This window comes from Hyposmocoma kahamanoa, unplaced genomic scaffold (assembly GCF_003589595.1).
Source record: "Hyposmocoma kahamanoa isolate Upper Pololo Valley unplaced genomic scaffold, ASM358959v1 66, whole genome shotgun sequence".
NCBI lineage: Eukaryota > Metazoa > Arthropoda > Insecta > Lepidoptera > Cosmopterigidae > Hyposmocoma > Hyposmocoma kahamanoa.
In genome coordinates this window covers 24,170,296-24,197,392 of record NW_020653854.1, presented here as the reverse complement: position 1 = coordinate 24,197,392, position 27,097 = coordinate 24,170,296, and the positions used below count along the sequence as shown (strand labels likewise).

General features: G+C 36.5%; 1 protein-coding gene across 2 annotated transcripts in view; it reads right to left on the bottom strand.

Annotated features, from left to right (window-relative positions):
- The window catches only part of LOC113231999, a 99,085-nt gene that overhangs the window by 19,194 nt on the left and 52,794 nt on the right, over positions 1–27,097 (bottom strand). Inside the window, exons 1-2 of one of the 2 annotated variants that reach the window (XM_026466618.1) lie at positions 17,542–17,681; positions 17,190–17,439 (exon numbers count right to left, since the gene is read on the bottom strand). The gene's annotated coding sequence lies outside the window, so the exon portion shown is untranslated. Of the gene's footprint in view, positions 1–17,189; positions 17,440–17,541; positions 17,682–27,097 lie in introns of those variants that run through there. The other variant, XM_026466619.1, reaches the window with a different exon arrangement.

The following is a 27,097-nucleotide window of genomic DNA, read 5'->3' as shown; positions in this document are numbered from 1 at the left end:
TTTTTGACGTGTAACTAGCAATTATTTTACTACAGCAATGTATTTAAAAATATAACAATTTTATTTTTAATGTAAGTGTATTTACTTGAAATTTTATTCTGCTAATTATAAAACATTCTTGATGACAATATTTTATAACTGTTACTATGATGTGATAGGGAGTTTTGTTATACTACCTGAAGGAGCACCGTTAAGCCGTAACTTGTTCTTCGTATTCAAAACAGTCTTGTGTTTGTTGGAATTTTCTTCGAAATTATTAATTAGACTTGAACTAATTTGCGTGTGACACATACGGGCTTGTCATTATAATATGTATATTAACACGATGAAATGTATTTGTCACGTCAAGCAAAAACATATCACAACAGCAGTGGATGTGCGCGCGCGACTGCGGCCCACATTTCGCGTTCTATTTTCCCCCGCATAGCGCCCTCTATTATTAGACCAGTGTAATTTATCGCGACACAAATGGGCCAGCTAAATAGCTTTATGTTTCCGGTGTTTGTTATATGTTACTTCCCTAGGGACTGTTATTGCAATTCCTTTCTCGTCTTCATTCATTGTTTAACAATACTTACGAACCAGTCAATGACCTTGAAATTTCTTTATCATCACGAATTACTAAATTTCCATGTACTGCTTTATCTTGCCTGTTTCCTTTTAAGGCGATAATCGCGTTTACAAGTTGAATATAGAAATGGTTACGTTACGATTGTATTGTATTCGTTACGATATCTAACCGAAATGACGATCGTAGTTTTCAAATGTTCACTATTGTCACTAAAGTAGTTCCGTCGAACCCTTTTGCTGCAGTAGCGGGGCGTTCAACTCGACTTGACGTATTAACACAAAAACGTATATTACAAGCTGAACGATCCACAGTGGAGTATTTGACCTCAAAATGCGGTCAAAATTATTTGTTGCCATTTTTTTATTTGAGATCATTTAAAATTCTGTTTTCAATACTATATAGTTAATTTACTGTAATAATACAGGGTGAAAAAAAAGAAATATTTAATATTTATTGCCAAAAATAGTAATACATACACATGATACAAGGCTTCACTACAAAAAATTATTTCAACACCCACAATTTTCCACATTCAACTCTTGAACTTTTAAGGATCCACTTGCACAAACAGTTTTACAGTTTCTGGTAAAAAAGGGTGACCGAAAATGTTTGTTCCTGGCTTCAGCAGCCTCCTCAGAGAGTTGTCCGATAGGTAGAAGGGCATGCTTGATAATAGTATTACCATGTATGAGGATTTTGTGTAATGCGGGTGTCATTGGATGCCAACCATATAATTTCACATACAGTTCCGCGGTCTCTTGGGCAAAATTTGCAAACTTGGTTTCATCGATTTCATGGCCAGAGAAAATAGCTTCTAATATTACTTTAAACTTCTGGATGAGGCCTATGTCGATGCCTGTGATTTCAGAAGCTGTTTCAGGATCACTGAAAAACCTTCTGGCTGTATTTCCCGAGTTTGAATTTCCAAAGCCGGCTTTAGACATCTACAATCAATCCCATTTTCTGTTTGAAATGTTTTAGAATTCGTTTTTTCGTTTCTTTGACAATATTTTTTTCATCTTCACCCCTAGCTTGCCATTTTTTAAAAGGCATTTTATAGGCTATGTGCAGGAGTGTCTCAAATAATCGGATTCTCGCATGTAAAGTTGAAAGCCCGAATTTAAGTGCTTCAGGATTTTCCGTCTTGGTTGTTTTAAAATCGTTAAACTCTTTTGATGTTTTTCCACATATGTAGCATCTCATGGTCGACGTTGTACCCGTGGCCGCATTGCACACCTTTGCATCTACCATGGTTGGAACCAAGGTATGTCGAACATACATCACTCCAGTAGAATTTGATACTTGTGTCTTTGTCAATTGTTTTATTTGGTCCTCTACATATTTTATTTCATTTTTTATAATACTTGCAGTTTCATGAAGGAACCTTATTCGAATTGGCCGACAGAACCGCGGCGATGACGGTGTTGGGTTCTGCCATAAAATTTTCTTTTGGTCTCCGATATTTGATTGTAATCGTATAGGAACCAATGAACTTTCAAATATATTGGAATCATCTTCTGAATCGTTTTCAAACTTTTGCTGGAATTGACTCTGTTGACTACCATCGCAACCCCACTTCGTTATAAGTTCCATATCTTGTAATTCTTCTGAAGTACAGGTTTCAAATACATCTTCTAGATATTGTCAGTCTAGAAACCGTGTGATTTAATAAATCTTGGAGATAAACTTCTGCACAAGTTTCTGTTTCACGCATTGATTCTTCCCTCGGATAACAATCCTTTTTCGCTGCTTTGACTAGCGAATAACATGGATAGATACTCTTATTCGACTCGTGTAATATTTCGTATTGTCTTTTGGTAAAATCACACTCAATGAAGAGGGACAAAGCTTCTGAATCTCAATGTTTCTTTACAGACATTTGTTGAGCCCCGAAAAGCGCTTTTTTAAACTTTTTCGCCCTTGTGGGAGTGGCAGTGACGTCTTTTATAATGTTCGATGCTTCGACGTTTCCTAATTTTCGTTGACTGACTCGGGCAGCATATGTCAGCTCTTCGACAGGCACCTGCTCTCGACGTTCTTTTGCTTTGCGTTTCTTGCTGCGATCAGTTAATTCCTGGAACGCCTTGTTTGGTCGTCCTGGTTTTGACGAAGATATTTTTGACCAGCTATGCAATGTTATGGAAGCATCTAACCATTTTTTATTTTTTATTAAAAAACGGGCTTCTGTGTTATTGGCTAAGCTCCATCTTTGCTTTAAATCTGACCTAAAATGTTTCAGATCATTCCTTAAAGTTTGGAACTCATTTTCTGGACATTTCGTTAATTCCAGTAGTTTCTGTTCCATGCCCAATAACTTTTGATCCAGTTTTCGTTTACTGCTGTCTTTGAAAATCATGTACAATGATCTTCGAGACATTTGGATATTTTTTGAGGTCGAACCTAAAACAAAAAACACCATCTTAAGTTAATGAGCAAGTATAACGAAAAACTACCTACGTAAGATGAACAGTTATAAAAAAAAATGGTGGCAAGATGGGTGAGATATTTTTGTATGGAAAGCATTATTAAGATGCATAGTTAATATTATTAAAAGTCTATTTGCCCGATCTTGCCCGGAACAACAACAAAAACACTTATGTTCTAAACAATTTCGTCAAAAGTATTTATACTTTAGTGTAGCTCATAAAAAATAAATTATACATATAGAAAAACGAACATCATTTGGTATCAAAATGTAGTACATACCCTGAGCCTCAGTATCCATTGAAAATCTTCTCAAAAATCACTACACAAAACTCAAAATGTAAAGTAATAGAAATTAAGTGCGTATCGAGAACAAAGACGTGCGCATTCAACATCGACTAGATTCCGACGACCTGTACCCCGAGCGGGCGGGCTTGAGGTCAATTTTGGAACCGGTGTATGATAACCCATGTAGTGAGGCGTACAAACAATGTAGTTAGGGCCTCTTTTGTTAAAAAAAAATTTTTCGACTTTTGACCGGATTTTTAAGTCAAATACTCCACTGTGCGATCGCTTGTTTCACAACACAAACACAAAAATTGTTTACAAAGACTAACACACTTATATACCAGGTCGTTGAGACCCGCTCGTAAATTCTATTCAATACATGTAGGTTATAATCATTAAACGCATCTGCGTCCTTGGGAAAAATTAATTTGTTATTGTATTTATTACTCCTTCCTGTAATATATTAGTATGACTCGATTCTTTAATATGGTTCTTCAGCATTATTCAAATTTTCAAACGATCGTATTTTCAATGCAGTACTTTTACATCTTGAATGATAGCTGAGAAACTTTTTTATTGGTTATGGCCATGCACTCTAAGTGACGCTCTAACGGGTTATGGTCCGTAAAATAAACACATTTTCAATCTAGGTATCACGGACAGCCCATATAGAGGCAAAGGAAATGGCTGCGCACATCCTACTGCAAGTCTCCGGCATTGCTATCTACAAGGCGAATTTTGGAGTGCCGAGGTCGCTCCCAGAAGTCTTCAGCAAACCTAGGAAGGTGCTGAGATTCTTGGAGGAGCTTGGCGTCCAGGGCAGTACTGTCACCTTACCTATTTCTGCCGGCAAGCAGTAATGTGAGCATTACTGCGTTTCGGTTTTGAAGGGTTTCTTGTCAACATATGTCTCAAGGTGACGGGCCCAGTGGCAATGCCCGGAGGGTCTTTGCGGTTTAAAGATCTAAGTGACTTCGTAACAGTTGCAACTGTTACGAAGAGACGTGTCGCTTACCACCAGGCCCGCGACTTTATCATCCCGTCACTTGTTATTATAAAAAAAAGATAAATCATGAAATATTACATCGCGTTTTTTAGGTTTTCGTGATTGCTGTAGATTGAAAATGAATTTATATTTTCGGTTCTAAATCGGTTATATTTGTTGTTTTCAAATAAACCAACGTTTCGAGCTCTTAACAAGTCTCATGGTCACGGCTGCGGCTGACTGAGAGGGTATTAGTCATCAACTAGTTATGTCTAATATTAAAGCAGACCATATTCTAATATTATATTCTAATAAAGGAAACCACCAAAACCTATTCTGATCTATAGCAGCAAAAAATATTAATTAAGTACCTTATTTTTATTTGATCAAAGAACACATTCCAATTTACGCAATACTGGATCCCGAGCTGGGGTATTGAGAAACCATCCTCTCAATTGAAATACGATGATTAGTAGAGAAACGTTCTCTAACGACACTCCACGCTTCTGAAAGCAAATTTCTTGCCTGTAGACATATTTCCTAAACAGGGTGAGTTGGAGGTCAAATGCGCACTTTTCTTCCACAAAAGTACTCGGACACGGCAGTAAGGTTTTTTGGTGACGGAAAATTAAATGTGACAATAATTGATCGCACAAATTGTGAAGACAGTTTCGTGACTAAGGTTTTAACAGTGTCTTAACACGGAAGTTAAATAAATCCTTGTTAACATATCCACATTAAAGCTATGTCAGGCTTTGTAATCGTTGTTGTATAACAATTAAGTCGTCTGAGGTAACTTTAGTGTATTAAAATTAAGTCGTCTCTCTATGCAGAAAATCGTCAGACCCTGATTGGGTTTTCGCTGGGTGTACCAATGTAGAGCGGAATTACATTGTTTAAAAAATTAGTCAAAATTTTTTAAGTGTCAACTGAGATTGCGTACCTTCAAAAACTTTATGTGAATTTAAAAGCTCCTTGTAAAACAGTTCGTCTAGGGAAGTACTGCCACCTTACCTATTTCTGCCGCCAAGCAGTAGTGTGAGCATTACTGCGTTCCGGTTTTGAAGGATACGTGAAATTACAGGGACATGGGACTTATCAACATATGTCTCAGGGTGTCGAGCGCAGTAGAAGTGCCCGTTAGATCTTTGTGATCCAAAGCTCTTTTTGGTACTACAACTGTTATGGACAGGCGTGTCGCTTATCATCAGGCGCACGACTTGTTCGTCCCGTCACTTAGTTATTATAGATAAAAAAAATTGCTGTTTTCACCAGATGTATACCAATATAGAGCCGATGAAATATCCCGCTATCTATTTTAAGATAAACACGCGACTTTAGTCTGTTTGGAATGTACCCAAGATTCATTTAACAATTTTAACATCATGCGTCCGTTTGTTATTGTTAGTACAAACGAAAACTATTTCGTTTATTGAGATTTTGCGGGCATTTACTTATTGAGATCTCGGAGATACAGTGTCGTAGAATAACTATCTCGTAATAAGACGGAGCGTTACTATCGCATGGCAAGTTTCAGTATAATTCAGGTTGCTGTACAGACAAAAGCGCATTTGTACACTACGTCCGATTTGTATTCGTTCTGGATCCAAGACCACACAAAGCTAGAAAACTCAGATCCATTTCGGATGTCGCTTGTGCGCTAAGTCTGATTCGTGTCCAAGAAAATCCGAATATCGCTTGTACACCTAGAGATATAACCTAACCTCCGGTTAAAAAAACCGACCTCAAAAGTCATTCGTCCCCTAGTTTGCCACCCTTAGAGGTGGAATATTTTCTTGAAATTTAAATGGGTCCACATCTGAGGTGCCTTCTTTCCAACAAAAAAGAATATATCGCGTAATATACATACAGACGAATTGAGAACCTCCTCCTTTTTTGAAATCGGTTAAAAATGATCCCTGTGACATTTCGGACCGTCATTTCTCGGATTCGGAGCCTGGGGGTCTACTCTCGATCTCCGTCCGAAACAATTACTGCCAAATAAGCAACACTTGACCAAATGAAAAGACGCGTGATGCGAATGAAGCTTCATACTGGATACTTGGCTTGTAATTTTGTCGAATATTACTTATTTCACAGTAATTGTTTCGGACGGATGTCCGACGAAGATCGAGAGTAGCCCCCGATACGAATCGGACGTTGTGCGTAAACTCTCGTAGGATTTAAATTCAACTCTATGTCACTTACGCACGTGATCTAGGGTGCACGAAAGAAGCCTCCATGGACGACGTACCGTACCTTCCTTCCTGTACGTCTGGCGCGAGCACCTTACGACGATTGTCAAATCTTTGCACCACGATGGCAAGCTTTATAGTAAGAAGATTGTAAAGACACGTACTTGGAGATACTAACTTGCACTCACGATATACTAATTTATTTATAATAACACTCTTGTGGACTTACAGGTCAAGCCAAACGTCCAGCAAGATAAATTAAGTTTGACAAAATAATAATAACAAAGTAAAATGAGACATATAAATTGGAAATATATAATACAAGATTACCTAGTTTTATAATAGTTTACATAGCGTGCTATTGCAGCTGTGAATTGAGACAAATTGTCCGCGAACACATCAGCAATCTGGTTGTGCGCTAGGAACCCATTCAGCAAATGACCTTTGTAGGTCATTTCCGGATCCTGTTTAGCTTTCAGTGATATTTTTACTGCGGCAATTGTTAACATTTCGTAAGTATAGGTACGTATAACTCACATTCGTCGTCAATATTCTTGGTAATGGTTTCGTTAGGTTGTCAATTCACAACTATAACAACTGTCTGATTAGACATACCTAATTATTTAGAGCACAGAAACAAAGCCCAAAATTATGCCACATTTAGTTTAGATGTTTGGATGAAGTAAATTGAATTATTGTATGAATTTACGGCAAGGGTCAAGGGCACGTCAATTTTGGTATTTAAGCTGGCAACTCTTCAATGCAACAGCCGTTTGCGATAAGACCGATTCAAAGTTCAAAATGTCAATTTTGACGTGCCCTTGACTACACCAGTAACATTGGAAAAAACATTCAAACCTCAAGTTTGCTTCTATTTTACACAGTAACAAAAGGCTATAAATTGGAATTTCATTCAAACATTTACACTGTTTTGTGTCATGCATGATACAAAGCCAAAATGCATACACAAACATATTGCTCACATATCAAAAGCTGATTTTGTGTAAAAGTAAGACCGCTCGAGCGCACACGCAACGAGTAGTTTTCCTTCGATTTGTGTGCCACTAGGTCAATAGCTGCCACTGTCAGCCTCTAACCGGTTTGTTACGCTATTTAGCAATATTATACATCATTTGGCCCTATGAACATTTGGCACCCTGACAGAAATGATTTTGCGTGTTTGTACCTTATGTTTATATGTGAAACTTACTTCATTAACTGTATCAACACTGTATACACTGTTTGATACGAATCTCCTTTAGGGAAATAAGCTCACCGTCCACCTCACTGCACTGGCCTAAAATAGGGTAAAAATTTAAATGTCTTCGGAGAACTTTGTTTCAGGTATTCCACGATGTTTTCTTTTGCCTAACCATGTCCAGTTCTGCTGGACTGGAGGATGCTGACAAAACAAGCACTGATTAGGTCTAGAACTGCTTCCTTCCTGTTCTCTGTTAACTACCTATGTTAACGTTTTGGATCCAAAAATAATATTTTCCTTAAAGCGGTTGAACCAAAATAACATGTTTACTGGTAACAGACATTACAAATGAAAATTGTCTATAGTTTGCGGAATGTCCAGAAACACACTTAACTGCTTGTAATGTACTTAGTTCTTGGTACAAGGAAACATTTTACAACTAGTTTGGTAACAGGGACTTTGTAAGTTTTTTTATAATATCAAGTAACGGGATCGGGACGAACAAGTCGTGCGCCTGGTAAGCAACACGGCCTCAACCATTGGCCAGTGAAAGCTTTAAATCGCAAAGATCTAAAGGGTACTGCCACTGCACCCGTCACCCTGAGACATAAAGTTAACAAGTCCCATGTGCTTGTAGTTTCACCATCACACCGGACCGGTTTCGAAATCGGAACGCAATAACGCTCACGTTACAGTTTGGCGGCAGAAACAGGTATGCCAGTACTTCCCTGGAAGAACTCCTTTACAAGGAACTGTACTCCTAATAAATGTATGACTGTTAAAGTTATTACCACAGTCAACCTCTAATCTCATTATGTCTTTGTCCTCAATGTTTCGCTCTAAAGTTGCTTGCGACTAGATTTATAGGATTGTTTTATTCGTCACGCTCTTTGTTGAAATAAATACAGAAACAATGAGATATAGTAATAAGTAAAACACTACACGTTTATGTCTACCACGAGGAAATAAAAACAAAGAGTTAATTGAGAAATAGAATTAAATATTACCATCTTCACTTCAAATCGTAATAACGGAACGTAACCTATTCAACGAGTGTTAGATAATTAAAAGTCGAAAAAGCAATTTTTTTATCTTTAATCGCATGTACGCGTATATAGAGGATGGGAGAAAAATATTTCCATATTATTAAGTCTACGTATGTGTACGTACATTACGTGTACGTATTATTATTTTTTAATTGAACAGATCTATCTGGATAAATTAGTTTCGTGTCTTATGAGTAGCAATGACGAAAAAAAACTCGCATTTTCATGTAATGCCTATTTAAGCGAGGTTTGTCTTTTATGGCAAATATCGTTTATGACTTATTTCATAATTACTAAATGAAATACCATACAACATAAATAATAAAACATTCGAACAGAAGGCTAAACGCGACGGCAAAAGACAGTCTGGTGACCTTGAAATACTGCGTTTCCGGTTCAATATTGCTGTTTTAAACCACTATTTCTGCTTAATATTTTAACCATATTATAAAGGAGTAAAAAAAGAAATATAAAATATTGATGTGTGTGTCAAGTGGAGATATTAATGTATAATTTGTATAAATTAGCGGATACAGTGGTCATAATTAGTAATAGTTGTGTAATTAGTAGAATCAATTATAGAAACAGCAACACTGGGAAGGATAGTTAAAATGTCAACGCCACTGTCTGACGAAGAGTGTGTCACCACTCAAAGGTGTAATCGTAAAGATCTGAGGAGTACTGCCACTACCCGTCACACAGAGACATGAATCAAAGTCTCATGTACCTGTAATTTCACCAGCACCCTTACTATTCAAAACCGTAACGCAGTAATGCTCATATTACTGCTTGGCGGCTGAAATAGGGGCGGTGGCAGTATTTCCCTGGACGAACTCTACCACAACGAAATCTACTACTCGACTGTGAACTGGCAATCGGTACTATCTCAATTTTGACAACTTTACAGCATGAAGAAAAAAATTGTGAATTCTGGTTAAATAAAAATACGTAGTTTTAAATATTTTTATTACTCATGTACGTATGTACACTACGTATTTTTATGTAATAAATAAGATGCTATTTAAATGATTTTTCTAAATCCTGTAAAGTTGTTGAAATTGAGGTAGTACCGGTTGCCAGTTTATAGTCGTACTGTTAAATCAATATAGATGTATTCCAAAGAAATATCCGTTTAGAACTTGAAAATGTGGTAAAGTAAATCGATTTCCAGAAAATCGACAAAAAAAAAGAAAATAAGACTGTATGTTACATTTTCTTTTGTCAAGGGCATTGACTTACAATTATATGGACGTCGGGTCCGCGCTAAAAAGTGTCCGCACTTGTAAGGCGCTAAAATCGTATACAGAGCGCGACACTCCGCTTTAGTCTTCATTTGTTCTACGGACAGCGCGATACTGCGATGACATAACAATTTAAATTTCGAATAGGTTGACTTGGGACATTTTTTTCGTGGTTTTTGTATTAGACCCGTCGTCCATTTATTTGTAAGTCAATGGTCAAGGGCAAGAAATATTTTCATCATGTCATATATGTCAGTGATCAGATCACAAAGTTATGCAAATTTACTAAAGTACTTTTGAGGCAAATTGAAAATTTCGATATGGCGTCTATAGGCGTTGTCGCGAATTTCACGACAACGTTTATATGAAATTCCATTTCCTCGAAACAAACTAAATCACAACGTACACAACACGTAGCAAAGAATAATTGAAAACAAATACATTTTCAAAATAGGCAAATAACATCCAATTAACATTACTCCAGGGAACGATAATTCTTTACAACACACACGAGTCACCCAAATATCAATTTCTCGGGAATCGACAAAAAGTTGATGAGTCATGCCACAGCGACCAATTTCGCAGAGTTTAAACTGGACCTTTTGGCTTCTGCGAATTTTCGAATATTTGCTCATAGCTTTATAACATCTACTAGTGTATAAATGACTCAGCCTTTAAAACTTTGTAGTTTGATTTTTTTTTATATTCATCGTTTCCACTTTCGCTAGAACGTGACAAGTTTATCAATGACGAAGTTCGTGACTGTGTGATTCGCCAATTTTTGGTACCTATATCGATTTTGTGTTGGCAACACAAATTACAATTTTAATTACTTTTGTTCTAGTTTTTTATTAGTAAACCTTTTCGTCCTTCAAGACAGGCTAAAACGTCAATTGGCCAGGTCTTAGATTAAATTTCTCTTGAATATGTAGTTTAATTTTCTGACATTTTTTCTCGGGATGTCGTTGTATCTTTATGGTGGCCATTATGTGACTTCTATTACTGTTTTGTATAACTTATGTCTCTCACATTTCGACTTAATTACTTGAATCTAAGGGCAGTAAATAAATTAAAAAAGAGATTTCTAACTTTTTTAGTACTGTTTTTTTCCTTTGGTTTTTTTATTGTGGAAATGTTGCCATGTGTGCCACGACTGAGGGCAATTTCTTTCTTGTGTTTCATTACAAAATAAAATTGGATAACATTTTCAATTTGTAAAAACTTTTAACTAAAACCACTCACATTGTTTAAAGTCTTCTTTATTCCCAAATGCGTAATTTAAAATAGGTGACAATAATAGATATGAATTGATAATCCACAAGCAAGTTAATTCACAAATTCGAAGAAGTTCAAATGACGTAGTGATGTTTTGTGACAATACAAATATCTATTAGTTTACATATGATAATAATTTGAAATGTCCCTAAACTATTTACGTAAAGATAAGTACTCGGAAGCGATGACATGACAACATCGTACGTAACATCGTTATCGCGAACAGATAACTCCTGACACTTTGCATTGAAAATAGCAGCTTGCAATCGTAAATAAATACGACAAGTTTACGGGTATGTCGTTCCTGGTAGCAGCAAATATGTTGTTAAGTCCTATGGATTGTCGCTTTTACGGCTCGATGTTACACAATTGAAACCACTTATCGTTATTAAATTTAATTTTCCTTCACTTGTTCGATCGTCATTATTATTTAATAAACTTGACTTTAACTTGCTTTTAACAATGCGTTCATAAATAGAACATTTTAATCTTTCCTTGTCTACTAACATAGTTATTAAGTTAATGTATAATTTTTCAATCTTGTAATAAACCAGCAATTAAGCCAAACATATAATAGATACATAATATTCGCGCAAGTGTGAATCGGTATCAACGTGTACACGGAACTGCACGGTGAAAGTGTATAGCGAAGTGAAAGCTGCGCGCGCGCCGCCAGTTTACCTAATAGAGACGCGGGGCGTGGGGGCAGGGAGCCTGCAGTTAGCAGTTACATCATCTAACGTGAAAGTCAATGTTATATTAGATGATAAAGCTTTGGCACACATTTTAGAATATCAGTTTGAAAACTGTGAACCGGACGCAGTAAAGTGCTAATGGAAGAGACGAATGGATGGCAGCGAACTGAATCTATAGTCCACGTATAAACGACAGTTCTAATTGTTTTTAAAAAACAGTAAAATATCAAATATTATACTGAACTTAGAAGAGTAGTATAATTAACCTACTTTTCTATAGATAAGTGAAATATGTAACGGCGAATTGTTCCTTATTACTTATGTGACTTATAACAACAGATATACAAAGCAACCTTTGTAAATTCACTCAGAGGACACGTAAATATATCCACACCGGGTTCAAATACTACAAACCCACCTCAGGGTTTATGAATCAAGTTCATGATCTATGCTGTTGAGTCTCAATGGAATTATAATGACCAGTGATTTCAAAAAAAAAATAGCAGACTTGGACCCCTGTACGGTAACAGTTCAACCACGGAGTCAGTTAATTAGAAACGTAATTGTGACTTGATTTGTTGATCAAAAATTAATCCGCTTAATAGAGACGTGATCTAAAACGGGACATATGAAATATACAAGTAGACTGTGATAGTTAACAAAGTATAAGGCAAGTAAATATCGTTATGTGGCACATCAGAGAAAGGAACGTTATCATAATTGTTACGCGGTATCAAAGTAGGTCGGCACGGAGCCGCCCCGATCCTCTTATAACCACCACTCCGTTTGTTTACATTCCACATGGTAAAATGATTGTTACCATAACTTGTGAACTAGTTACATTACATAGCAAATAAACATTGCTATTTCTAATTGAAAAACTAAAAGCGGTAGCAGCCTAGTGGGAAAACAGTTGCTGCTCCATTGAGAAGCTAACGGTCCGAATCAATATGGCGACATGTATGTGATTTTAATTCTGAGATAAATACTTTCGCTAACCATGGTGGTAAATATTGTGATAAAACCGGTACTTCCAAGAAGGTCGAAGGAACCTTTGGAAAATATAAACAGTTCGGGTTCATCCTACGTTGGGAAAGACCACAGACCTCATAAATACTACTAAGGAAAGCTCTTCAAAAATTCTTTTACATATAAAATTTTATTTAATAGATTTATTCGTATCGGTTAGAGTTCGGCTGTACAGTTCAACAGACAAGATTGAAAGAGTGCAAAATATTAAGGCTCTTGGCATAAACTGAAATTGCTCAAGAGCCATTACATAGTTACTACCAGTTTATATAAAGTAATAAATAATGAATTTGATTCGACACCTCTACTGAACGTTATAGATTTCAGAGACCCCGCCAAATTGAAAGATCTGGTCGTATGAATACAGGTTTCTCAATTAAGAAGTCGCAAAAACGTTTAATTGGCAATTGCTTTATTAGGCAATCATGTCAGACGTACAACAGCAGGTTCATGGTTGTAGATATTTTCTGTAATTCGCTAACAAATTAATTTGTTTTAATTTGCAAAAGGCTTTTGACCGGATTGACAACGATATTTTACTGCAGAAGCTAAGTAGAATGGGATTCGTCCCCCGGCTATTAAAACTGTTTGCCGATTATCTTAAAGACCAGAAACAGTTCGTAAGATATGGACCATACCAGTCAAAACCATACCATACACGTTCTGGCATAAGTCAGGGATCAAATTTGGGACCATTCCTTTTTCTTATTTTTATAAATGACCTTCCAACAGCTGTTAACAAGGCCACGGTTTTATTATTCGCCGACGATGTGAAACTTGTCATGCCCATTAAGTCGACCCAGGACTGTTATGCTTTGCAACAGGACATCGTCGCAGTGAGCAAATGGAGTGTGGACAACAAGCTGCTATTCAACAATGGTAAATGCGAAATTATGACCTTTTCGCGCTCCCATTATTACATTATTTAATATTTTTAATTAAAGCTTTAGTGCCCGTTACACGGGGCGAGTTTTCGCACGGCGATGAGTTACCACGCCTTCATGTACATTAATGGAATCTGAATTCTATTTACTAGGCAACGACATTTAAATTCCTCTGAATAATACAACCGCCGCGCGAGCCGCCGCCTGGACCAAATGCAAGCCAGTCTCGCCCGCGTGCCCAGGATCATTTAAGAAGCTAATCTCGAAATTCGTATCGAATAAATGCGCCCTTACTATGATTTGTTCTACACAATAGTATGTATATTGATAGTCTTTAAGATTTCAACTGCATTATAAATTAAGGAAACTCTAGGTCAATTTTATATATCTTCGTTAATGAAATAATTGTTTTATACCGACTGTTTGTATTTTGAATAAATAAATAAAAATAATAAAATGTGTGATATCTTCAACCCGCACTAGAGAAGCGTGCATGACTATGCACTTAGAGGATACGTTATCTTTACCGAGATAATTTTGATGACTGAATTGAAAACAATATAAATAACATAGGAAGACAGGGATTGTGCGGGCAAATAAATTTTTGAGAAACAAATTTTTGTCACAAAGGTATCCATAATTGATGAGAACGCTTTAGAAGACGATAAAGTGATTAAATATCTAAGTGTGTTGAATGACAATGGAATAAAATCAAAACACAAGTAAATGAAGTTACTAAAGTTTCTATCAAGTGCTCCGGGAAAGACAGAATCGCAATAAATACTTATCAACTTCACCTAAATCCTTGACCCAAAACCAAAATAGATAAAATCGAGTGCCCAGTTACGTTAACATTTTACACTATCTGATTGTGTCTTGTAGCCCTGCGGCAATGAAGCATTAACATATGCGCAAACGGAATAGCTAAAGAAATTATATCGCTACTAAATATCGATACTAAAAGATTACTAATTAAAATTATGTACAAATTGAGATGTAGCATCAAAACAAATGTCGTTAACAACAGTTAATCGATCTTTTGATGCTACATCTCAATACAAGAATATAATACAAGAATAGCTAGAAAACACACTACAAAATACGTATGCATATTAATAAAGTAGTTCATTACAACGCGGCGTGTCATAACGTTCAATATATCAGTCTAAGGGTCGTATTCTAGAACTCTACTCAATTCTCAAGTCAGGATTACACTGGAAATACAAGCACTGGAAATACGACCCTAATGGCAGGGACTTGAGTATGATTTCGAATGCTTTAAACCATACTCAAATCCTGACTTGAGCACTGAGTAGAGTTCTAGAATACGATCCTAAGTGTCATATTCTAGAACTCTACTCAATGCTCAAGTCAGGATTGCAATTGAAACACAAGCAATGGAAATACGACCCTAATGGCAGGGACTTGAGTATGATTTCGAGTGCTTTAAACCATACTCAAATCCTAACTTGAGCATTGAGTAGAGTTCTAGAATACGAGCCTTAAACATATTACGTAAGAAGGTAACTTTGTAGCATAACCGTTTTCAACAATGTCAGGAATTTAACTGCCTCCGTGGCCGAACGGTTACCATGCCGGACTGCCACGCAGAGGTCCCAGGTTCGATTCCCGGGCCGGGAGAAATATTTGTATGGCCTACATTTATTTCTCTCGTGAGTTTGGGTGTAATTTGTGGTTGTCTAATTGTGTGTCCATGGCACCCGCGACACAGGGTTTCCCTTGTGCGGGGCTATGTTGATTGTGAGCGTTATTATTATTATTATTATTATTATTATTATTATAGGAATAACTCGTAAATAATTTTTCTATAAAACTTCAAAATATATCCATCCACTGACTAATAAGAATCGCGTGTTCAAAAATGTGAGAGTTAAATATAAATTTCAAATATAATTTTGGACTGCAATCTAGTTCTAAATGGTGCAATATTGTATTATTATAATAAGGATAAATAAATATTTATAAAAAACGAAAACAAGTTAAAATACTTTCTAAAAAACTACGCAATGCGCAAAGACTACGTTCTTCTTTGTGTCCCGACCTGCAAAATCTTATACTAATCCTGTAATTTAGCGGTATTTACCACGTAATATTTTTAGTACGAATGGTTGTTATTGCTCCGCGCGCAAAAAATTTACGTCATCAGAGCAATATGTAAGTGATAAAGATTTTTAGTTTGAATAACGAGTGTCTTCCTCATAACTCGCAGCGAGGCGAGGCAAGTAGGAAACAGCGCGGCCGAGCGCCTTGACCTACTTCCACTACCTCTGTGCTGCGCTCGCGCAACCGCGGCTCGAGATGCAATCACTGCATGCTCGCACACGAAAGGTTATAAAACAAATATTCGGAATAAGAGAAAAATAAATAATAAGAACTGTAGACTAAAATAAGCCTACACAAGTTTGTTTCGATACAACGAATGGTACCAACTCGTGATAAACGTCTCTAAAAAGACGACGGTGACGACAAAACAGCATCAATCAGAAGTAAACACTGACAAATGGGTATACTTAAATGATCCAGGAGGTACAGACACTTCATTTTCTCGTGTAAGCGCTTCACGTGTCTGGAAAGTACGATCGATCGAATGCAAAACGAATTCGTCAACAATGGACATGAAGAAGAGATTGTTTGGATTAATATAAAGAAACAAATAAGAGCACGAGGTGACAACTGCGTTCTAAAACCGTATTTCCACGAGGCCACGGCGCGCGTCAGTCAATTCGTAAAGATGGCGGCGGCAGTTCGCAATCTATCTATCTCATTAGCTGGCAGACTTGCTTCTTCACGAGAATAATACATTGCAAAATTGCAAGTAATACATTGCTTAGAGAATAACTTTGGAAAGCGAGTATAGAAAGCTCGAGCGTGGGAATCCATAGAATGATTAAAAGCAGGTGCCTGGTAGCACACTTGCATCGTCCAGAGTAACCTCTTCAAAATTCGACGTACCCTACTTGCCGTGGTCGTGTTTGACAAGTTAGATTTCTAAAATTTTAATGTGTTCTGGTTTATTTCAGTTGCTCATTTCTTAAAAGCATAAATTTTGTTATATGCTAATTTGTCATGCGCGTCTTTGTTGGTGTGTGTTAATTATTTTCATCTTAATATACATAATTTAATTTGGCGTGGACTCAATCTAAACAAATATTTCGGTCTCTGACTGACCCAATTCAGAGATGCTTTAAAGATTTTTTTGAGCGAATTCGTCCTATAATTTTACCGAACATTATTAAGCTTTCTTTGTTGTCTGACGATCGTATCAAATTGCTAATAGAGCTGTATTTAAAATAACTTCGGAACCTAATAAGGAAGAAAATGAAGTGGTACTTACAATGGCCATTTAGTTGGTGGCTGTCCAAGAATACAATCCAATAAATGCACAAATCACTTGTTTACAGAACACTACAATGTAAGAGACCGAAAAGTACACCTCACTTATTTAATCACTTCAATCCAAGTTATCGGTGTACAAACAGCAAATCTTCACAAATCCACTAAGTTTCTCCAGTAAAAGTATCACGATTACATAAAACCACACGTCGTATCTGGGTTCACACCCAGTCCCAAGTATAGGTTGATACCTGTAACAACAAAAGCAGCAGTAAGTTTCAACATTTCTTAAAATTTTATCAGCAAAAGTGTAAACGTGTTCTTGGGAACTGGATGATAAGCCACGCACGTACCTGCTCGGCCAGTGTGAGTTTTAAACTGAACAAAATGAAATATGACGTAAAGAACTCTGTACTGATAAAAGTAAGAGACGTACAGTCAATCCGGCGGCGGAATGATGACTAGCTGGCGCAGTGGGGGGCAAGGGGGGAGGGAGCGACAGACGGTGGACAGGCGAGGGAGGGAGGGCGTCTGGCCGACTGGTTGGTCGACCTATTGGCTTGCTACGCACACAACTACAATATCAATTATTACTGTAAGCTCTTTATGTGTGAATCTGAGGCTTGTCTATCTGGAACAAGAAGTTTTTATGAAGAATCAACTTCTTTTGTTCGGCTAAACTTAGGTGGCGTGACATATCGGGAGGTAAAGTAATAGAGTGCTAAAAGTTGCAATTGGGTAATTCGATAAGAGGCAACCTTCAGAAGATCTCCTCATGGCCGCGCGCCCGAGCGTAAAGGCCATTTCGCAGTTGTCGCCGTAAGTAACAATACCCGATGAATTCCGTATAGAACAGCTATGTATATAATAACTAGAAATGTTTACTGTTTATAACGATTTCAGTATTGACACATTGATAAAGAACGGCTATAAGATGACGAGTGATGCGGTTAGCCAGAGACGTGTCGAGGAACTACAAACGAGATAAATGACAATGAAGATAAAGCGATAACATTGATATTCTCTGGAGACGTAGAGTAATTTCACTTATTGAGATTACTGCCATTGAACCATGGTACGTTAAAAGCAAATTCTCGTTGTGTGTAATTTATGACGTTTCAGACTTTACATCCGAATTATACACCAGTTATAAATAGTTTATTGACCATAAATTGTTTTTTAATATGACATTTAAATTAATGTTATGAATCTTAATGACAATTAGATATTCACTCTAGACTTATACATTATGTATAATCAGTTTGTTCAAAAACAAAAGAAGATCAAGAATCGGACTGTAAATTATACATGATTGTAACATGGAACGAATTGATTACTTTGAGGACGAGAGTGAATAGCGATTGCATGAAAATATTGAGATCGAGGATGATGCACACAGCGGACACGTAGCGAGAACAGCCGGCGACGACGTCGTCGGTGGCAAACCGGTCGTGCTAATTTTACACAAAACTAATTACACAGCCATTCCAACATGATAAGCGAAGCCGTGAGCCCGCTGGGAAAATAATTACTCGTTGACTGATTATAATTAGTTGTTAGAAATTGACTTTAATGATGTCTCCGATGTGGAAGTGCCTTCACCAATGTAAATTGTAAACATCGTATCAATAACAATTACTATGTCAAACAATTGCAACGGCGTCTCATTTAGATCTTGTATATTCGGTGAGTGGAAACAATGACAAATACAAACGATGTCACAAAAAGTGTGATTCTTAGATCATCGTACGCAGTGAAGGATAAATAGGCACGGATCAACTAACCATTTGAAATTGTAATGGTAAACATTAGATCAATTTATAAACATGAGCGTAGCGTGGCTCGGGACCGCTAACATCGGGATAAGTAAAAATAAATGCGCGATAATCTTCGCGGGGGTAACGCACTTGTTCAGTTTTCGTATGCCTTCTCTTTCCAGCGTGCAGTTTTTTAGCTCGCCAACTCGCTGCTAGTTTTCTTTATTTTTAAAGCCGTCGACATGACGGACCTTTCACTGCACGGCCGTGAGGATATTGCTATCATGTTTGCTGTGTTGCAAAATTTAATTGACATACCACTGGTGAATCAATCATTTATTGTCAAGGCCTACGCGACTATAGTCATGCCGTAATTGATATAATGACGTAATCAAGAAATGGCAACTCTGTTATGGAATATGCTCGTGATATGAAAGTAGCATACCCATAAAACTAGTCAAAAGGTCGCCGTCAATTATGGCACGGAAGGTACCATAAATATAATGACACCAATTTACATTATGGATACAGCTGGGTCTCTTACATTTCTTCGTTGATTTTAAATCCCGTTCCGATGATTTTAAACGTTATTGCATCATTTATAAATTGTAATATGATAGTTTTTTAAAGTAATTATTTAATACGCACCTGTTAAAGTTTCCTAAAAAAAGTTTGATTTGCAAAACGAAATCGTCACGAGTTGCAAAATTGTCAGCAACAATGTTGTTAACAAGGTAAACGCACACACAGCCACGCAAGCAACTTTGTAATCCACTCAGGTAAGCATCGATCACGTAGCAAGGGCAAATTTTTCACTAGCACTGCACAATCTGTTGGATTTTTAAAGATTTTTCGTACTTCCGTGTTATTTTCGCAGTATCACAACGGCAATGTATTACGAATCCAGTTAGACGTTCGACCGCTTCGACGGTTGGCACGAGACTGGTATGGTAGATCGGAGCGTAGAGAAAGTGGCCATACCGAACCATTACTTTCCAAGTGACCGTAGAATTTTGGTCGGCATTTGGACCGCCCCTTGGAAACGACGGGGGGTCGAGATGGAAATCATTTCGATCCATGGATGGACTTTGATAAAATGACAAATAGATTTTATGTCCAGTCAGTAAAACTAAACAACGCCGCAACGAGGCATGGTATGCGATAAGAATTTTTATAAAACGGTAATCATGTTATCACAAATGCAATAAGTGGTAGGTATTTGTATATTTTTATTGAAGTTAATTACTGTGTAATGCGCCTCTATTTACATACACTGATGTGTTGCAATAAGCAAATAAACAACTAAGTAATGAGATTTAAAGTTGTGATATTTTTTATTGTTCCATACTTACAATAGTACTAATTCTCTGTATCATTCATTGCACTCCTAAGTTTCTAAGCGTCAACTTTTGCCATCATATGTCAAGGTTATTCCTACATTTAGGTTTGGAATGGGTTTGGAATGTCTTCAAAAGAACTGTAATATTTTATTGTTTCATACTTACAATAGTACTATTTCTCTATACCGTCTCTATAATGTTTAAGTCTAATTTCAAGCCTCTAAGCGTCAACTTTTGCCATCTTATGACAAGGTTATTCCAACATTTAGGTTTGGAATGTCTTCAAAACAATTGTATATTTTATTGTTTCATACTTACAATAGTACATATTTCTCTGTATCGTCTCTATAATATTTAAATATAATTTCTCTACAAGTCTCTAAGGAACATTTGCCATCTTATGATAAGGATAATTCTGCATTTAGGTTTGAAATGTGTTCAAAAGAACTGTATATTTAAATGATTACACAGTAACGTAATTCTGCTCTTCTGCGGATTTAATTTACAGTTTGGTCCTATGTTATTGTTGAGATACTTTTAATGGACCCAAATAACTATCACCGTGTTTAAACTATTTACTGGCTTATTGGATCCGTGTGTACACGCCTAACGTTGCCTTTGTATGACCAATGACATTACACTTATTTTGTTACATGTCGACTCCCATACAAAACTAAATTTATGTATATTTTTTTATGATACCAAATGACGGAATTAACACCCTGAGACGTAAGTTGTCAAGTGCAATATGCCCGTAATTTCACCAGCACCTTCAAAATTGGAACGCTGTAATGCTCACATTATTGTTTGGCGGCAGAAATAGAGAAGGTGGGAGTACTTCCCTGGATGAACTCTTTCACAAGGAGCTCTACTAAGTATGTGGAGCTTTTCAGTTTATGCCTCAGCGTGACTCTACTTACTCGACTATTCTAATCTTTGTGATTAAAAGCTCGTCGCTTACCACAAGGCGCACGACGTGTTCATCCAGTCACTTGGTATTAAAAAAATTGGTGGTATAATAATCTCAGTACAGAGTACTAAAAAAACAGACCTCAAAACTACGTGGAATAGTACGTCTATTTGCTAAGTTTTATTGAAATATCCCCTAGTTCGCCACTATACAGGACTTGACACTGGAGATAATAAAAATAGGTTCTCACTACGACACTACACAAAGTATATTGAGAGAAAAACGCCTTGAATTGGAGAAATAGCAAAATCAACCATTAAAGTAATTGCTCCTAAATTAAAGTTAGGCGCTATTTATAAAAATGAATCTTCATGCGTGAACAGCCACCCTTTAAATAAATTAAATGGGACCACTATGGAAGTGCTCCCTTTCCAACAAAAAAAAATCATGAAAATCGGTTCACAAATACCGGAGTTATCGTGTAACATATATACAAAAAAAACATACAGTCGAATTGAGAACCTCCTCAGATTTTTTGAAGTCGGTTAAAAATCCCATAAAATGTTTTATAGTCGCAATTGATTCATTTGAGGTCCTCAACTGCCAATGAATCAAACACGTTATGTTATGAAAATGGAAGTAAATAGATAAAAATTGGTTTATATTATATAATATAAAGCAATTATCAGATTAATATATGTGGTACTGGTTTAATCAAGTTTTAATTCGTACCTTCGGTGTAAATGTAACTAGATCTACCTTTACACCTATAGCACTTTAAAAGGTCTTTAAAATCTACCTTTACACCTATAGCCATTGACTTACAATTATATGGACGTCGGGTCCGCGCTAAAAAGTGTCCGAACTTATAGCGCGTTAAAATCGTATACAGAGCGTCATTCACGCTTTAGTCTTCGTTTGTACCACTGACAGCGAAGCGACTGACAGTGAAAATTAGACAGTACTGCGATGACATTACAATTTAAATTCAACGTTTTAGCTTTTTCATATTCCTTTACATGTCACTACGTTTAAATAGGTTGACTTGGGACATTTTTTTCGTGGTTTTTGTATTAGACCCGTCTTCCATTTATTTGTAAGTCAATGCCTATAGCACTTTAAAAGGTGTTTAAAGTAATTTTAGGTCAAGATTTCGTTGTTTCGTAACATATACTTAGTGTAAATTGTGAAGTTTAGCAAAAAAAATTACTTCGACACACGCAAATTTTACATTGTAGGCAATATTACGTAATAAAATAATATATACAGTGTGTTTTTTTACTGGGACAGTCATTGACTTACAATTATATGGACGTCGGGTCCGCGCTAAAAAGTGTCCGCACTTGTAAGGCGCTAAAATCGTATACAGAGCGCCAAACTCCGCTTTAGTCTTCATTTGTTCTACTGACAGCGTGATACTGCGATGACATTACATTTTAAATTTCGAATAGGTTGACTTGGGACATTTTTTTCGTGGTTTTTGTATTAGACCCGTCGTCCATTTATTTATAAGTCAATGGGGACAGTAGAGGAAATCCGAAACCATAGGAGATTCAGGGAATCCGTCTTAGGTTATTCGGTATTTAATTGTTATAGCAGTAGAGGAGCACACAAGGAGGTACAAAATATTGTAGCAGTTAAAGGAAGTACTGCCACATTACCTATTTCTACCGCCAAGCAGTTAGTGTGAGCATTACTGCGTTCCGGTTTCGAATGGTAAGGGAATTGGGGAACTTACAGGCACATGGAGGTTATCTACTTATATCTCACTGTGTCGGGCGCAGTGGCAGTGAGCCTCAGATCTTTGTGATTTAAAGCTCTGAGTGGTACTGCAACTGTTGAGGACAGACGTGTCGCTTAGTATCAGGCGCACAACTCGTTCATCCCGTCACTTAGTTTTTTTTTAATTTTTAGATTTTTTCTACCCGATTGCACTTTGGTGATATCGTTACGTGGGTGCTCACCAAGTGCTGTAGTCTGTCAGGGTCTATAGTATCTATGCTGAGCTAGGGCCTTTTCAACACAAAATTAGTCAGAATTTTGTTTTGATAAATTTTGTTAATTATAAATTTATACAAATCACGGTTTTCTTTGATTTTAATTTGTACTACGTAACTGTTTATGTTTGTTTGTAAAGTTGTTGTTAATTAGCGTTCGTGTTGAATAAACGTTTTATCAACATACAATAAATATACGAAATATAGAAGAAATAAGCAATTAAGCTCAATGTGCCCTGCAAGTCAACAAAAGTGTTTTGCACGTGGCAGACTTTTCCGCACTGACAGTCACACGGTGCTACGCGCTCGTCCAACCTCCACAAAGTAAAATAAAACAAAACAACGTCTTACGCAACTGGATAATTTACATCAAATGGAATTGTAACTTGTTGTTACCTCCACATAATTGCAGCACAAATTACAAACGGGTAAATGTAACAATTATAACTTTTCTATAAAAAAAACACCTCAAAAATTTGTGGAATTATACCTATTTTCCAAGTTTCATTGAAACCAGTTAAATAAAAGTGGATGGATCCAATAACCCGGATTCATCCCCTAATTTGTTACCTTTAAAGGTGGAATATTTTCTTCAAATTTGAATTGGACTACTACTGAGGTACCCCCTTTCCAACAAAAAAATAAAAATCGAATTCGGTTCACAAAAGATAGAGTTATCACGTAACATGCACTCAAAAACAATACAGTCCAATTGAGAACCTGCTCCTTTTTGTTTGAAGTGGAATAAAAAACAAATTAAAATCACTTAACCATAAAATGGATGGTTCTCGTCAACGTTATTAATTTCACCAAGTTCTTTCTGAACCGTGAAAGGTGAGTGCCTCAGACGTATCTACCCTGAGTAGGATATAGGGCGTGTGGGGCATTGGCCCCGGGGGGGCTGACGCCCCTAGTTATATAGGGTTGCTAGGTGATGTATGACAAAGAGTATTGGAGTTTTGAGATATTACACTGAGATTTGTTACTAAGTAAACATGCCTTAAACTGTGAGATATTTGTATTCAGATGCGTTTATTTCTCAAATATAATAATATTACAGTATAAATTGCACTACATGTCAAAGTATTACAAATTATATTGATATAATTGATATTAATAATATTGTTGTCATTAAATTAAATAACAAATATCATTCTTCATCAAGGATCGTCATAAGTTGATAACAAATACATGACCTGAGTAAATAGGTATTTTTTATTTCATTTCCGTAAATTGTTTCATTATTTAAATTTGTTTGCAGTTGTGGGAACGTCCTGCTAAAAAGTTAGGATTAATAAACGTTATTATATTTGTGACTCATAAATTCCAAGAAATTGCTGTCACAACCCTACGCATTGCACTTCTGAGATCGGTTAAAAATAACTTGGACCAAAATAAACACCTACCAACAGCCGAATTGACACAGAAATGTAAATAAAAGGCGCAAAGTAAGCAAGCATGTAATTAATGAATGACCTTATTTTTTTACATTTTTATATATATATTTTTTAAATATATTTGCAGCTGTAGAGCTCCTTGTGAAAGAGTTCGTCCAGAGAAGTACTGCGACCTTACCTATTTCTGCCACCCAGCAGTAATGTGAGCATTACTGGGTTCCGGTTTTGAAGGGAAAGGGTGCAGGTGAAATTACAGGCACATGAGGCTTATCAACCTGTGTCAGGGTGACGGGCGCAGTGGCAGTGCCCCTCACATCTTTGTGTTTAAAACCTCTGAGTGTCACTGCAACTGTTATGGACAGGCGTGTCGCTTAATACCAGACGCACAACTTGCTCGTCCCGTCACTTGGTGTCATAAAATTTAATTCAATCTATTCCACACAAACACATCCTACACAAGCACACCCTCCACACTCGTGGTGCATACTCAATTGTTTGAACAATACTATCCTTTTTTTTAACTGTTAACATCGTAACATGTGGTTAATTATAACTGCTTTCACATCTATTTGTATTTTCTGTATTGTAATTATATATACAATTAGTGTAATGTTGTTAATCCGAAGATAACAAATTAATTAATTAATTAATAAAAAAATGCGTAAACGTTTGGACGTCACGTGTTAAAATCGGAGTGGCATATGTTTTACCCTGTTAAAAAACCCCTAAAACAATGTACAAATTAACATTTTTAATAATTTTCAACGTGTTTTACTTATATTATGACTTTGACAGTTCAAAAGCACCCGAATTCAAACGCCATCTAGCGGGAGAAACAGTCCGTACCTCCTCATTTCAATCTAGTACGATTGAGACGTACGTGTACCTACAGGAATAACTAAAAATCATTAGGATCGTTCCACATAACTTCACATCGAACGAGGTTTACGTAAGAGGATTAAAATCAACGAATATCGCTCATTCTGGTACTATAAAACATTTCTTCAAATCACTATAATAATCGATGAGCTAAGCTCATTTAAATTGCATAAAGAAATTAAGTTAACTAATTTTTTAAATAGGAAATGAAACTATTTTTCCGGATTTAAATCGCGTACATTTGTTTTTTTAAACAAACCGACGTTTCGGGCCCTGTACAAGTTCCATGGTCACGGTTGACCGTGAAGCAAACCTAACCTAAGAACTAACCTAAACTAAAACCTAAGAACTCGATATTTTTTTTAAACTAAGAGTGGTTACACACGGCGACGCGCGTTCCTGAAACCCGCGATAACATCGCTACACTTGCGATTTATAGGCCATTGCATCGATGCAGTCGCGCGTTTGTATCGATGCAGTCGCTCGCTTGCTTCGCTGCTAAATGTCGCCTTGTGTAACAGGTCTAAAACAAAAGAAATCACAAGAGCACTAAAGGGACGCGCCAAACTCGACAATAAACGCTACTTCAATCAATTGTCGAGTTGGTTCCTTTCCTCTTACTGTATATTTGACAATAAAATCTTTTTGAAATAAAATAAAAAGGTATTTATTTCTCCACAAAACATAAGGAACACAATACTTAACAAACGAAAAGAAAAAAAAAACAATTGAGTGATGTGGACAAAAAGGTTAAAGACTCTTCGCAGTCGAAATCGTTTTGCTGATTTTTAGTCTTCACCTAGCTAGATAGTTTGAACAACACACACAAATCTTTATACAACAAGATCTAACGAGTCATGTTTAAGTACGAAAGATACTTCGCTATTGATGACCTGACGTTTTTCCTTTCTAAATCCAATTGGCGTAAAAATGCGGAGACACATTTACTTGACTAAAAGTAGGAAAATATTGAGATGTTTCTTTACTAGTTATCTGAATAATGGAATATCTTAACATTTTTCCTTTTACTTCCATTACAAATTTACGAGAAAAATAATGTAAACCTGTCAATATAAAAACAAAAACACAAAAGGTCAATCTAGGTTTTTGTGCTTTCACTCTACACAGCTTATGCTATTTATGCTCTGGCCTCTCACAGAATCGATATTACAGAGAATAGCAACAATATTAACTTTAACAAATTATCTATATAGGAAATTTGAAAAAATGCAAATAGTTGTAAATAGTAAATAGCATGGGTAACAATATGCTTCCCTGTGGAACTCCTATTAAAGGTCAGATCATGTCTACTGATGTTTCGTACCGGCATCGTACGTAGTACCGGTGAGTCTAGTTAATAATAAGGCTCCAAAGCACCTCACTTGCAACTGGGTCAAGGTTTAGCGTCGAAAGAACTATATCGACAGTACTTAGTGTAGTGATAACCGTTTAATGGACTTTTTACCTCTCTATCATGATATTGCGAAAAGTCACTGGGAGCCATTGTTTATCATAAAGTCTAAGCCTCTTATTCTAGTCTATTTCTCGAATTACGTAATGTCACAGCTCATTTAGTGCTTCCCTTGTTATACGTTTCTTTAGTGCCTGGTAAGAGAGAAGTCTTTATTG